At 38.4% G+C, this 14,119-nt stretch overlaps 1 long non-coding RNA gene across 1 annotated transcript in view; it reads left to right on the top strand.

Moving 5' to 3' along the window:
• Nucleotides 1–6,253: 6,253 nt before the first annotated feature.
• Nucleotides 6,254–14,119, top strand: part of LOC113881062 — a 28,110-nt gene continuing 20,244 nt past the window's right edge. The window contains exon 1 of the long non-coding RNA XR_003507921.1: nt 6,254–6,789. This is a non-coding gene — a long non-coding RNA (uncharacterized LOC113881062). The remainder of the gene's footprint in view (nt 6,790–14,119) is intronic.

Here is a 14,119-nt window from a genome sequence, read left to right as displayed (position 1 = left end):
TTTTTTTTTTTATTCTCAGAATAATTGGTCTTCAAATATTACTTTTCCCTGAAGAAATATACTTATTAGAAAATGTTTTATTTCTTATTTCTTATATCTTCTGCAAAATATCACAAGGAAGTAAACTTTTATAGTTTGTTTCTATTTTGACAAACGTACTTGCCCATGACTTTCAATTAAGGTCAGGAAGTCTAAAGAGTAATTGGGCATTTACCTCAATTGAATGTAACTAAATTTGTTGAACTTTTAATTGAAGAAAGCAGGTATTTAGTAACCTGTCACTTCTGAAAATTCTCCTTTAGTTGCTATAGTCACAGACATCTGTCCTCTTCACTGTAGATGACCAGTCTAATTGGTCTACTTTGTTTCTTAGAGACATGAGAGAACTTGCTCTAGATTTTTTTTATTTTCGTTGTTCTTTTAACATATAGTAGTCCATGGGGTCACTAAGAGTCAGACACTTACTGAGCAACTTCACTTTCACTTTTCACTTTCCTGCATTGGAGAAGGAAATGGCAACCCACTCCAGTATTATTGCCTGGAGAATCCCAGGGACTGGGGAGCCTTGGTGGGCTGCCGTCTATGGGGTCGCACAGAGTCGGACACAACTAAAGTGACTTAGCAGCAGTAGCAGCAGCAGGCTCTTGTGTGAATAGATGGAAAGGGACAAGTTTAAATAAAATCTTTCAATGTCAAATGATTGGATGCCTTTCAGTTCATAGAAAACTCTAAAGGTATAGTCTAAAGAGTAAAAAGACAGAGAACCGAATTCTGTGATGGTGTCTGGATTTCACAGCCTTGCTACAACGTCTTTAAGTAAATGTTACTGAAAATTCCGCTCTACTTGGAAAACACTTTTTTAAAAACTAGCTAGTTTCGTGTGTAAATGAAAGTAAAAAAAAACCAGCTAGACTGGAACAAGTCAAGAGAGTTAGAGGAAAACACAGCTAGAAAGGAAAACTTCTGGGTGGGGGTTTGCCTTGAGAACAAATTTGCTTTTGAAAGATAAATCTGAGAAAATGGCTTGGGGCAGGGAGAGCCTGAAAATGGGATGGTCTGTTAGGTTTTCAATCATTTGGGCATGAGAAAAGTGAAAATGTGAATTAACAATGAGAAGACAGAAGAAGCCATATATGAAAATTATTTTGAATGAAAAAAAAAATGGCCAGGGTATGGTGATTTATTGGATTAGGGGAAGTAGGACAGAGCTAAGTCACAGATGAAGTTTCAGGTCTGAGGGACAGACAGGAGAATGTTGGCAGTGTTGACATAGTGGAGTGTGTGTGTGTGTGTGTGTGTGTTCAGTCATGTCCAACTCTTTGCGACCCCATGGAATAGGAGGGAGAACGAATCGGGAAGGTCAGTTGAGAATTTCAGAAAAGTTGAAGACTTGAGATTTCCAAGTACAGTTATAGTCATCTGTACAGTGGCAGAAGTATAGGCTTGGAAAAAGAGAAACTGGGGTTAGTGGTTCTGCTTTTTTTTTAAAATTTCTTTAGCAAAAAAAAAAAGAAAGTGTCTATGGGAATTGGGAGAGAGTTTCCAGAATTAATTAAGGCCAGTCATGTTTAGAGAGAAAGCTCAAGTTCAAGTCAACAATAGTTCCAACAGGAACAGCCACACTTGGGGAACTTGAAAAAGAAGGTGAAGAAATTAAAATTTTATTATAAAGCTATAGCAATGAAGACATTGTGATGTAATTGCTATAACAAATAAAGCAATTATTTGTTATTGTTGAAATTAAATAGAAAATCCATACACATGTGGACAACTGGTTTCTGACATATTTTCAAGAGCAATTAAATGTGAAAGGATAGCCTTTCTGACTATGATGCTAGAACAATTGGATATCCACATGCCATTAAATGAGCATTGATTCATACCTTACATCATATATAAAAACTAAAAAATGAATCACAGATCTAAATGTAGAACTTAAAATTTCTAAAGCACAACATGAAACTTCTGTGATCTTAGGTTAGGCAAAGATTTCTTAGATATGATACCAAAAGCATGATCCATCAGAACAGAAAATGATAAATTGGATTTCATCAAAGTTTAACACTTTTTTGAAAGACTCTGATAAGAAGACTGGGAGAGAAAGATATTTGAAAGTCATATATCTGATAAAGGACTTGTAGCCCGAATAAATAAAGAATTCTCAAACTCAACATAAGAAAACAAACAAAAAAAAAGGCAAAAAGTTGGAAAAGACATTTCACCAAAGAAGATATACAGATGATAAACATATGAAAGGATGTTCAACGTCATTAGAGAAATACAAATTAAAACCACAATGAGATATAACTATACGTCTATTAGAACAGCTAAAATAAAAATATTGGTCATACTAAATACTAGGTAGGATTTGAAGGAAATTAAACTCTCATACTGCTGGTGGGAATGTAAACTGTAGAGCACTTTGGAGATTTGTGTACCAGCTTCTTAAAAGGTAAATGTACTGCCCATGATTTATGCATTTCCAAGATTTTTACTCAAAAGAACTGAAAGCATATAGTTCATAGGAAAACCTGAACATACCTTTTCACAGAAGTTTTCTATGTAATAACCAAAAAACTGGAAGTAATCCACATGTTTATGAAAGAGTAGTTAGAATTGGCATGAGTGGACCAATCCTAGTATACTATGTATACAATGAACTCAAAGTCAACGATATAATAGAATGAATTATTGATATATGCAATAGTAATTCAAAATCATTATACTGAGTGAAAAAAGTCAGGTCAAAAAAAAAGTGAATACTGAATCATAGCATTTATTAAACTTCTAGAAAGTGAAAACTAATCTATAGTGACAGAAACTAGATAATTGGTTGCTTAGGGAAGAAGTGGGGGACAGAGGAGAGGAGAGAGGATTACAGGGGGCCATGAAGAAACTTTGTGGGGCTGATGGATACATTCGTTATCTTGATTGTGGTGATGGTTTCATTGGTGTATAAATATATTGAAACATCAAATTGTATATTTTCAATAAGTTCTGTTTACTGTATATCCATTATATCTCAATAAAGCTGCTAAAGATTAGTAAAAAAAAAAAAAAAGATTAAGCAGTACTACATAGAAACTCTAAAATAGAAAAATTTTTTTAAAACACAAAGGGAAAATAGAAGGGAAAAAAGCTACTGAAATTTGTAGGAAGAGACAAAAGGAAACCAAGAATGAAGCCAGTGTTTCAAGGAGGATTGAGCAGTTAAAATTAACATGACACAGAGATAAGAGTAAAGACTGTCCAATGTATTTGGCAAAGAAAAAATCTACTACATATTCAGGAAAGGGTGGTGGGTTGGGAGCCAGAATGTCAGAGGCTGAAGGGAGGCTTACTTGAGGCAAGGATGATGGCAGCATCCTGAGACCACTTGTTTAAAAAGCTCAACAATGAAAATGAGAGAAAGAAGATGGTAGCTAGAGGGGACAGCAGAGCAAACTTTTGGTGAAATGTGAAGGCAGAAGAAAATAAAAGTGGAATGAAGCAGAAACTAAAGATTCTAGAGATGAAGGCAAAACATGTGGTAACAGGTTTCTTGAGGAATTTGGAAGGGATGGGATCTAAGCCACAGGTGCCAGAGTGAGTCTTGGGAAGGAGAAATTTATAATTGTTAACTCCTGACAGTCCTCCCTAAACAATGGGTTACAGAACACCTTAAGTGGATTTTTTTTAAACTTTGGGGGGAAAAAAAAAAAACTATTATTTTGCCAGCAGATTTCTTAGAAAACTTGGATGACTGGACATTTCTGACATTTCTTAAAACCAATCATGATAAAAGAAGATATCATATGAATCATCACCTCTGACCCCCCCAAACTGTGACCTTTCCAGGCTGTAATCTACTGACCACAGCCCATAGGTCGTTGTCCCAAGTGACATAATAGTAACTTCTGCTTCATTAGCCTCAGTATCTTGCTGCTTCAGGAAGATTACTCTGAGTCAGATGTTTTAGAGGAACAGAGAGCAGGAGGAGAGTCAGGGATAAGCTGTGGGTTTATGTGTATGCGGTAATTGGGAAATTTCCATGGAGAAAAAAGAAAACAACCATTAACTGAAAAGCTGAAATGTGTTGCTAAGGCTTACAGAATAGTGGGAAGCATGTGAGTTTTAGAACTGGGCAGACTTGGTCTCAAACCCAGGCTCCTCCTCCTATGTGTGCTATGCGACCATGGGTTCATGTCTGTTTTCATTCAGCCATGAAACAAGCATGCATGCTTAGTTAGTCAGTCATGTCCGACTCTTTGTGACCCCACAGACTGCAGCCCACCAGGCTCCTTTGTCCATGGGGATTCTCCAGGCAAGTATGCTGAAGTGAGTTGCCATGCCCTCCTCCAGGGGATCTTCCCAACCCAGGGATCAAACTTAGGTCTCCTGCATTGTAGGTGGGTGGAGTCTTCCCTGGTGGCTCAGACAGTAAAGTGTCTGCCTAGAGTGCGTGAGACCTGGGTTCGATCCCTGGGTCAGGAAGATCCTCTGGAGAAGGAAATGGCAACCCACTCCAGTACTCTTGCCTGGAAAATCCCATGGACAGAGGAGCGTAGTAGGCTACAATCCATGGAGTCACAAAGAGTCGGACACCACTGAGCAAATTCACTTCACTTCACTTCACTTCACTTCTTTACCATCTGATCCACCACGGAAGACCCAGCTATGTAATGGTATATGGTATACCTCACAAGATTGATCAATGAATTAAAATCCTGATTAAATATGTAGTAGAAAATAGACAAGCAATATAGGGTAGTTATACTTCCTATATTATTATATAGGAAGTGTTTTTAACCCATAAGAAAATACCCTAAGCTGTCATAATTCCATCATTTGTTTACCACAGATAGTCAATGAATGCCTGTTGATATTTAAGTGGTTAATTTAGCAGTCTTCTCTACAACAGTGGCAAACTGTCTAAAGGTCAGATAACACATCAGCAGGCGGGGATGACGTGAAAATGCAGACAATTGGCCTTTCTCCACATTGCCATGTTGCTTTCTCACTGGCTTCATAGTGGGTCTTAATATAACCATCCTCCCCTCTCATCACAAGTGAAGGCCTGCAGTGAGGAGACAGTAACTGTAAGGGGTCCTGTGATCCTAGAAGATGAATCCCCAAGGAGGAGTGGAATCCCCGACATTCTTGTATTTTGTAAGGCTGTGAAATATGGCCCATGCCCCAGCACATGTTCACACTTTGACGTTTCTGAGTATAGATCCTTATCCAGATGTGAGGCATAGCAACTCAACTCTTCACTGGGATCAAAGGAACATCTCTTTAAAGTAGATTAATCCTTTAAATGCATACCACATAGTACCTTGAACCTCCTTTAATTATAGTATTAGGCCCACTGCTGAATTATGGCTTTTGATACAATTAAACTGAACCTTTTTAGAACAACCTATAGTATATTGCACGCATTCTATCTGGCAATTTAAAGGATCTAGAATCTGTAAACTAAATCTATTCTCCCTTTATCAAGGAAAAAAATTTATGAAATATCTTTGCAATGAATGCAAAACCTCAGCAATAAGATGTCTGAATCATTACTGGAAATGCAAACATGTAGTACTAATACATCATAATCACCTTTGTCTCCAGGTTTACACTACAGTTAAGAACTAGTTCAAGTGCAAAAAATGGAGTGTGGTCTTAGAGACCAGAATGCATTTGCTAAAGATAGCACACCCCTTGCCCATTTGATCCTTCTGGTGGCAGTTGACTGCATTCTGAGTTCCATGACTTAAGAGTTATAAAGGGTCTGGCATGACCTTTTCCCTACTTAATATCATGACTGGAATGAGTTGATAACCCAATCCTGGACTTTGATTTGGCTCTGAGCACAACTAAAGTAAGTAATATTACTTTGAAAGGATCTACTACATTTTTTTTTTTTTTCATTTCTTGGGTCCTGGAGACCATATGATTGAACAGAGTATCACTGAAGCAAATTACTTACTTTGAGTTAAAAGAGAGACCATCCTGTATGAGTCAAAACCTACAAAACTTTACCCAATTAGACTGAGCTAATTGGGTAAAATTAACATTGCAAAGTGACTACTGTAAAGTGAATATTACATATGTTTAATGCACATTATTGTGCTACATGGTAATTAGGCATAAATGGTAAGCAATGAACATACATGGACATACAGTTTTCTTCTTGCTTCTTTAATTTTCCATTTTCTATAAAAAGTATCAGTGTTGATAGCTGCTCTGACACCTTGACTTAGGAATCTCAGTAGAATGTGCTGTTTTAAAAATGCACTACTTTAAGTCAATCATTCATTAATGATTTGTACTGTTCAACCAACCCGTACTGACTGCATCCCTAGTTGTGATGAAGTTTTTAAAAGGATGCTGAACAGCATCATCTCTGGATCTATGCTCTGTTCTTTGCAGTTTCTCTGCAGCTGGGGTGTCTGAACTGTGTGGATCCCACCATCGAGACTCCTCACTGTCTGACCTCCAGACAGGCATAGGAGACAGCACCCAGAATGAGAGGGACATGTGTATTGCAGGTCCCTGCCCCACGTCAAAGGTTCCAGCTCTGCCCACCTACCTCCTCACCAGCACGCTTTCTGTCTTCAGTTCTAATAACGAGCACCCTTCCCCACTGTGCCTTCAGGACAAGGGTCATGAAGAGCCCTTCTCTTCACAAATGCCTCACAGAGATACTGGCCCTGGAGTTTCCTCCTACCCAGCTCACAAAAGCTCACGTTATACTCTTCTCAAACTTCCTTCATTTGAATGTGCCATCCGTTTCCTGCTTAAGCTCTACTGATTCAAAAGGTATGATCTTACCTCTATGCATTTATTTTGTTGTAGTTAACAACAAAATATTGTTGTAGTTAACAAGATACAAAATTTTTTGTAGTTAACAAGATACAACATCCTAGTATTTGCTTTATCTGTTGTAATTTTATCAGTCTTGTTATGTGTAATGTAGAAGGTACTGAATATCTACCTGTCGATTGAATGAATGAACCTATTTTGGGTGTAATATTTCCTGAATTACAGTTTCTAACATCAGTATTATTCCAGTAAGATCACTAACGGTCAAACTATATGTTTTGTATAGTGTGATGCAGAAAAAGAGTTCGTATTTTCCAGAGTTGCTAAGAGAGCAGTGAACAGAAACATGCTGTAGTTTGCAGTTGTCCTGATGAATTTAGAAAGGACCCAGATACCTTATACCAGACCTTGTTTCTTAAGTTGACATTCTTATACTTTAAATTGCCAAAGTTCTGTCTTTTCACTGGCAGCACAACATTGATACAGTTGTTAAATCACCAACATAATTTTTTCCTAGCAAAAAAATATATGCTTAATAAATTCAGTTAAGCAACTGATTATTGAATGCCTCAACAGCATAGGTAAGATAGCTCCAGCAGTCGTGTGAAGAATGGATTGGACAGGAGAGATTGGAGACAAAAAGTTTAGTTAGCCGTCTATTGCTGTACTCAAGCTAAATATTTACTGAGCTTTGTTAGTACTTTGCTTTGGCCGTTTCAGTCCTGCTTAGTTTTGGGGTGGGGCTTGTGGAGCAAAGCTGGTGTTTGAGCTGTTCTGGCGAACTCTTCTGAATTACAGTGTTTACTTTCTTTTTCTGCGTTGCCTTTTCTTTCTTTGGTCAACCAATTAAAAAAAAAAAGAAGATATCTTCCAGGGACTTTGAGTTACTAGTTGGGAAACAAAATATTAAACACAGGGAAAGTAATAGCAAATTATTTAAGCAGCAGAGGAGTTATCAGAGGGTGGCTTTGGATTAATATCCAAATTAATGGCTTTGGTGATAAGGGCCAGAAGTTTATGAGACTAAGAGGTGACTGTGGGCTGAGTATCTTGGGAAATTTTCATGAACTTGAATGATAGGCTAAGAACTGAAAAGAGAAAGGAAGACTTTCATGGAAAGAGAAATTCTAAGAAAGGCAGAGTTGCAAGAAAGTCTTAATTTTCTTATCATTTCTTTTTATCCCTCTGGTCTTCAAAGCACAGAGCTGTCTGAGTTATGAGCAGGGTGGGGATGTGTTATCGCTCAATGGGGGAGTCTCCTCCACTTCCTTTTTTCCCATTCTTCAAGGCTCAGTCAGACTTGAAATGCTTGTCTGGCGTGTTGAATTACTACCTGTTTTCGAGTCTGGCAAAAGTTCTTGTTAAAGATCCACTTAAATTTCAGACGAGAACTAAAATTGAATATATTTTAATTCTGACATTCATAGGGATGCTATTTCTTCCAGATGTATAAATGGAAGATCTCTCTATATTCTGAAAATTATTCTGTAAATCATGAGTAAAATTACAATCCCTCATGTCAAAGGAGAATTATGGAAAGAAGTCTATAATTGAGTGCAGACTGGTTACATATACTGATTTGGGTGCACTATATATATGATTATACATATGAGATGAACAATTTGTTACTTGCAATAGCCTTATGAGGTAATACTATAAAATCATCCCAATTCTGTAGACAGAAAACTATGGTAAAGTTATAGACTTAATGTCCCACAATTGAAAAATGAGGGAACCAGTCATCAAACTGAAGTGAGTGACTCCCTGTAAATGCCTTGAAAAGTTATGTAACTGATCTGGTTCCTTGTCTGTAAAATCTAGGAGGCTGAATTAGATAATTGTGACATTTGCCCTCATGTTAAAAGTTAAGTATTTGGTTCACATCCTCAGTCCCTGCTCTTTTCACAAAACTCAAGTTTGAAGCTTTCTGTTTCTCACTTGCAAAGAAATTATTTCTTCCCTCATAGAAAATTTGAAAAGAATTATTCTGTTTTTTTGAATGACCTAAAGAGAATTACATACCAGGTCCATGATGAGCATCTTCCAGCTTAAAGTTTTTATCTTCCTGACTTTTCCAACTGATAGAGGACCTATACTTAGGATTCCGTTTAGAAAATTGTCCTGTATTATGACAGTCTTCAACATGTCAGTGAATAAGAAGTGGCTCCAATTTGGGTTCCACTGATATTTAATGGTTAATCTCAGTTTAAGTCTATCTACCCTCACAAATGGAGAAGGCAATGACACCCCACTCCAGTACTCTTGCCTGGAAAATCCCATGGACGGAGGAGCCTGGTAGGCTGCAGTCCATGGGGTCGCTAAGAGTCGGACACGACTGAAGCGACTTAGCAGTAGCAGCAGCAGCACCCTCACAAAAGACCGAGTAAGGCTATTCTAATATTGAATTTTTTTACATGGACTGTAAACGGTTTTTCCTGAATTGGTCTAAATGAAACACACTTCTCTCCCCTTGCACCAGCTTATATCCTGTGTGCACCAGCCTTGTAGGACATGAACATTCCACATAGTCCAGCCACCTCAGCATCGGGGGGATAAGGGGCACCGTGACAAGGAAAGAAGAAAGAAGAGAGGGGAGGCCTAGCTTTGAAGCAGAATAAAGCTCTGCTTTGTTCACCATGTCTTGGTTTTGACTAGAATAATTTCAGCCGAGCTCCGAGTTCCATGATTATCTCTGCCTCCTGGAAATGGCGTGCAGCAGCTGCCACTGGAGCAGCTTCTTGCATGGCCTGCAGTACAGAAGACAACAGGGGGTGTGAGAAAAGTCACCCACCACCACCACCTTAAAATTAATGAGGGAAGTTAACTTTCAGAGCCTGTCTCTTAAGTACAGACATGGTAGAATAACTGAAATGTCTTTGAGGCAAAGTTTTCCATTCCAAAATAGGATGCAAGGGTTAAAATGCCAATCCCCCTGAAGAAAGAACTCACTGATAGTTCAACTCAGAGAGAAGTGTACCTGAGATAGGAGGGGGCAGAGAGTTTTCTAGTGGAGATTCCCCAAGGGAAAAAAGACAGAATTGGGTTGAGATCTACAAGTTTTGTGTACTTAATTATTTTAGTTTAATAAAACAAAAGATTCCACGCATTTAGTGTGTTCTGTCTCAATAATAAAGAGACATGGTACAGATGAACCTAGTTCCCAGGCAGGAAAAGAGATGCAGATGTAGAGAACAGACTTGCGGAAGCAGTAGGGGAAGAAGAATATGGGACAAATTGAGACAGTAGCATTGATAAACACACACACACACACACACACACGCACACACACTATCATGTGTAAAATAAATAGCTAATGGGAAGGTGCTGTATAACACAGGGAGTTCACTGAATGGTTTGTGATGACCTAGATGGGTGAAATGGGGGTCAGGCATGGAAGGAAGTTTCAAGAGGGAGGGGATATATGTATGCATATAACTGATTCGGGGCTTCCCAGGTGGCTCAGTAGTAAAGAATCTGCCTGCCAGTTGAAGGAGACAAAGGAGATGTGGGTTCAGTCCCTGGTTGGGAAGATCCCCTAGAGGAGGAAATGGCAGTCCATTCCAGTATTCTTGCTGGGAGAATTTCATGGACGGAGGAGCCTGACAAGCTACAATCCATGGGGTTGCAAAGAGCTGGACATAACTGAACAACTGAGCATGCACATAGCTGACTCACTTTGCTGTACAGCAGAAACTGACACAGCATTGTAAAGCAATTATTCTCCAATTAAAAAAAAACACCAAATAAAGAGGCAGCCAAAGGAGTCATTGATTGAATCTTCAAGAACCCAAGGAATTATTTTTTAATTCACTGTCTAGGTTACACTGCAGTGAATGTAAAACACCTAATTCTAGTGGAAAAAGAAGACCTACTAAGTACTTCCTTTACAATACACAATAAATCATAGGAAACATAGGGAAGAAATCTTGAGATGGGGGTGAGTGTTTGGGAATAAGAGGATCTAGCCCCTCATTTTGTTGAAATGCAGCGCTGATGACACACAGGGATGAGAGAGGAGTATGGTCAGAATGTGACCTTGGAATTCAGGGATGCTCTCCTGAGAGGTGAGAGAGATGGACCAAGAAGCAGGGTTGTTTCTCCTGGAGTGAGTAAAATGGAATGCTGATGGAGTGCTAAAGTTAGAAGCTTCAGAGTATCTGATATCTTCTATTATTTGCTTTATTTTTCTTTCTTCCTGTTTTCTTTTTCTTTCCCCCTAACAATCTATTGTTACTCATTCAGAGAGTCATGTATGACTCTCTGTGACCCACCAGGTTCCTCTGTCCATGGACTTCTCCAGGAAAAAATATTGGAGTGGGTAACCATTCCCTTCTCCAGGGGACCTTCCTCAAGCCACGGATTGAACCTGGGTCTCCTGCATTGCAGGCAGATTCGTTACCTTTTAAGCCATCAGGGTGCCACTTCTAAACCATTTCTTTCACCTTTATATTTCTGTTTCTCTTCTTTGACTCAGTCTTCAGTATTTAAATGCATCTAAAGGTGATTCTCCTCTTCCATTTTCTGGAAAATATCTGTAGCTCTGGAAAATATCTTTTGTGTCCCATGCTCTAGTTTAGGTAACGACCAATCTGGACTGAAGCCCTTTACACAGGATGGTGCCTATGGATCTGCCAGAAGAAATACTGCTTGCAATTGCTTTTCAGAAAATGTCAGGGTACTTCTACTAGTTTGAAAAACTGATAGTTATTAAATAGAGTTTTCTGAGAGACTTCTAGGCAGTACATGAACCTCTTAGCAATTTTATAGTAATTTTTGATTTTACCAAAAGGCGAAGGAGCAAAGTTAGAATATATTGGTGAAATGTTAAATTAGTGCTAAATACCCCATATAGGGATAGGATAATGGATATGTAGGTCTTTAATAAATTAAAGAATGGGGAAGTGAGCAAAGAAATATTTAAATTGATTTTTTAAGGTAAAAGCTGGAGGAGAATTTAAGTAGATACGATTTATTCACAATGACTAGATTTAGTTCTCATACCTATGTACATCATTCTAAATATTTTCAGCTGCAGTCAGACTACTAAAGACCTTTAAGGAGTTAAATACAAAATAAAATATATTTTATTTGAGCCTACCATGCACATTTGGTCTTTTAGCTGATGTTATATGATGAATATATTCCTGTTTACCTATTAGCATACACTAAGGTTCCACTGTGGTCACACCTTTAGAAAGTTACCTTCTAAGGATAAAATATAAATAGATGTCACATTCACTTTATGTGGCTTTTGGGGGGTTGTTATTATATCTTTTCTTTTCAGAGGACATGTATTTCTAATAGTTTCATCTTAGCCAAAAGTCTGCATTTTAGTTTCAAAAAGAGATCCCAATGAATAATGGAAGAAAAATTTCACCTTTGAAGGAGTAAATAGACCACTAAGCAGTTCATCCTGACTTCTCTGCTGAGACTGGAATCATTTAGGGTCTCAACATAACCACTTTTTTGAGCAAGAAGAAACATATCCTCAGTAGTAACATAAATAAACTACTCAGTTTCTTTGTGGTTTAAGTGCCACAGGGATTAGGACAAACACAGGGAATAAAAGGGCGATTCTAGGTACTTTTATAGGGCAATTCCAGGTACTTTTATAGAGAAGACGTATCTGCCCTAATCTTGAAGTTAGTTTTAGTCAATCTACGTGTTACAGTACTGACATGAATCAACTTTCTCTAAATCTTGAGTGATGAGGAAAATGAACAAGTTGGGTGGAGCTCAGAAATAAACAGAAGATCCTTAGCATGTATGGGCATGATCTGGACTGGTATCAGTTAATAGGAGTTTTGAGGGAGGAGGGGTCATATTTGTAAACAAGTTGCAAACATACTGTTGCAAATAATTTGCAAGCAGTGCAGAATGAAAGACGTATTATAAGTATACAAGTAGCTGGCCTAGAATTAGCATTTTTTTGTTGCTGTTGTTGTTAAAAGTAAATGAAAGCAGAACTGCTTGATTTCTCATGACTTTGCAACTCTCCATTGTCTCAAGAGTAGTTCAAGATATCCATCCACCCCAGAATTCTGTATACTAAGGGTGGAGTGTGGGCCTTGTGCTTTGCTGAGTCCTCTACTGGGCTTTTTTCTTGACTCAATATTTTGACTTACTATGTGAATTGTGACTAATTGCTTGGTACCTTCAGGCCACCAGTTTCCCCTAGCAGCATAGTAGTGCTTACTTGCAAAAGTCTTTGTGTGTGAAAATGTGTGTGAAAGACCCACTTTAAAATAATTCATACATAATGAATGCTTATAATTCTAAAATATTTTTTTAAGAAATGCATTTAAAGCTTTCAGTTTTCACGTAGACTATTAAAGTGATTTCATGCCATCCAGATTGTTTTTTCCTCTTCTTCCTGCTGCTGCTGCTACTAAGTTACGTTAGTCGTGTCTGACTCTGTGCGACCCAATAGACAGCAGCCCACCAGGCTCCTCTGTCCCTGGGATTCTCCAGGCAAGAATACTGGAGTGGGTTGCCATTTCCTTCTCCAATCCTCTTCTTCCTAGGGGTTAAATTTATGTCAATTACATGTAGCTTTGCATTCAGAAATTGAATAGATTTCAGCAAATTCTCTACTGCTTCCTACAGAATAGAAAGAGCCCACTTCCATTTTTACAGTACTGTGATGTTTTCATGGATGTGTTTGGTGATTCCAGATTTATTACCCTAATTATGAGCTAATGAGCAAAGAGCTTTGCAGGGAAATTTGCATCACTTGCTAAAGTAGGACAAATGATCAGCTTAACCAAGATAAAACATCTTGTGTTGTTTGGGACCCTTTAACTCACCAGCAGGGAAGCCTATCCCAGCCAAGTTAAAGCAGTTTTCAGAGAAAGGGAGTGACTGCTACCTTGAAAACAATAGCTCTCCTGCAATTTTAAGGAGTTTGCTTGGCTGCATCCAAATGTCTTTGAATCCCTTTTAATTAGAGCTCTCCTTTAGCCACTTCGACAACCCTTTCTTACTATTTCTAAGAAGAACGCAAAGGAAGATATTGTCTGATCTCCTTACAACCCAATCAGGAGATTGGAAATAATTTAACATAAAGAAAATGTAGCATACGTATAGACTTTTTAACCTGGTATTAAGCTTTCTTCTCTTTTGCTGTTGCTTAGTCACCCAGTTGTGTCCAACTCTTTTGTGACCCCATGAAATGGGATTTTTCCAGGCAAGAATACTGGAGTGGGTTACCATTTCCTTTTTCAGGGGAACTTCCTGACCAGGTATCGAACCCGTGTCTCCTGCCCACATCTCCTGCGTTGCAGGCAGATTCTTTACCGTTGAGCCACCGGGGAAGCCCCATTTTCTT

Source organism: Bos indicus x Bos taurus, chromosome 2 (assembly GCF_003369695.1).
Source record: "Bos indicus x Bos taurus breed Angus x Brahman F1 hybrid chromosome 2, Bos_hybrid_MaternalHap_v2.0, whole genome shotgun sequence".
Taxonomy (NCBI): Eukaryota; Metazoa; Chordata; class Mammalia; order Artiodactyla; family Bovidae; genus Bos; species Bos indicus x Bos taurus.
The sequence above is the reverse complement of the archived record's forward strand: the minus strand, read 5'-3'. Positions and strand labels throughout refer to the sequence as shown.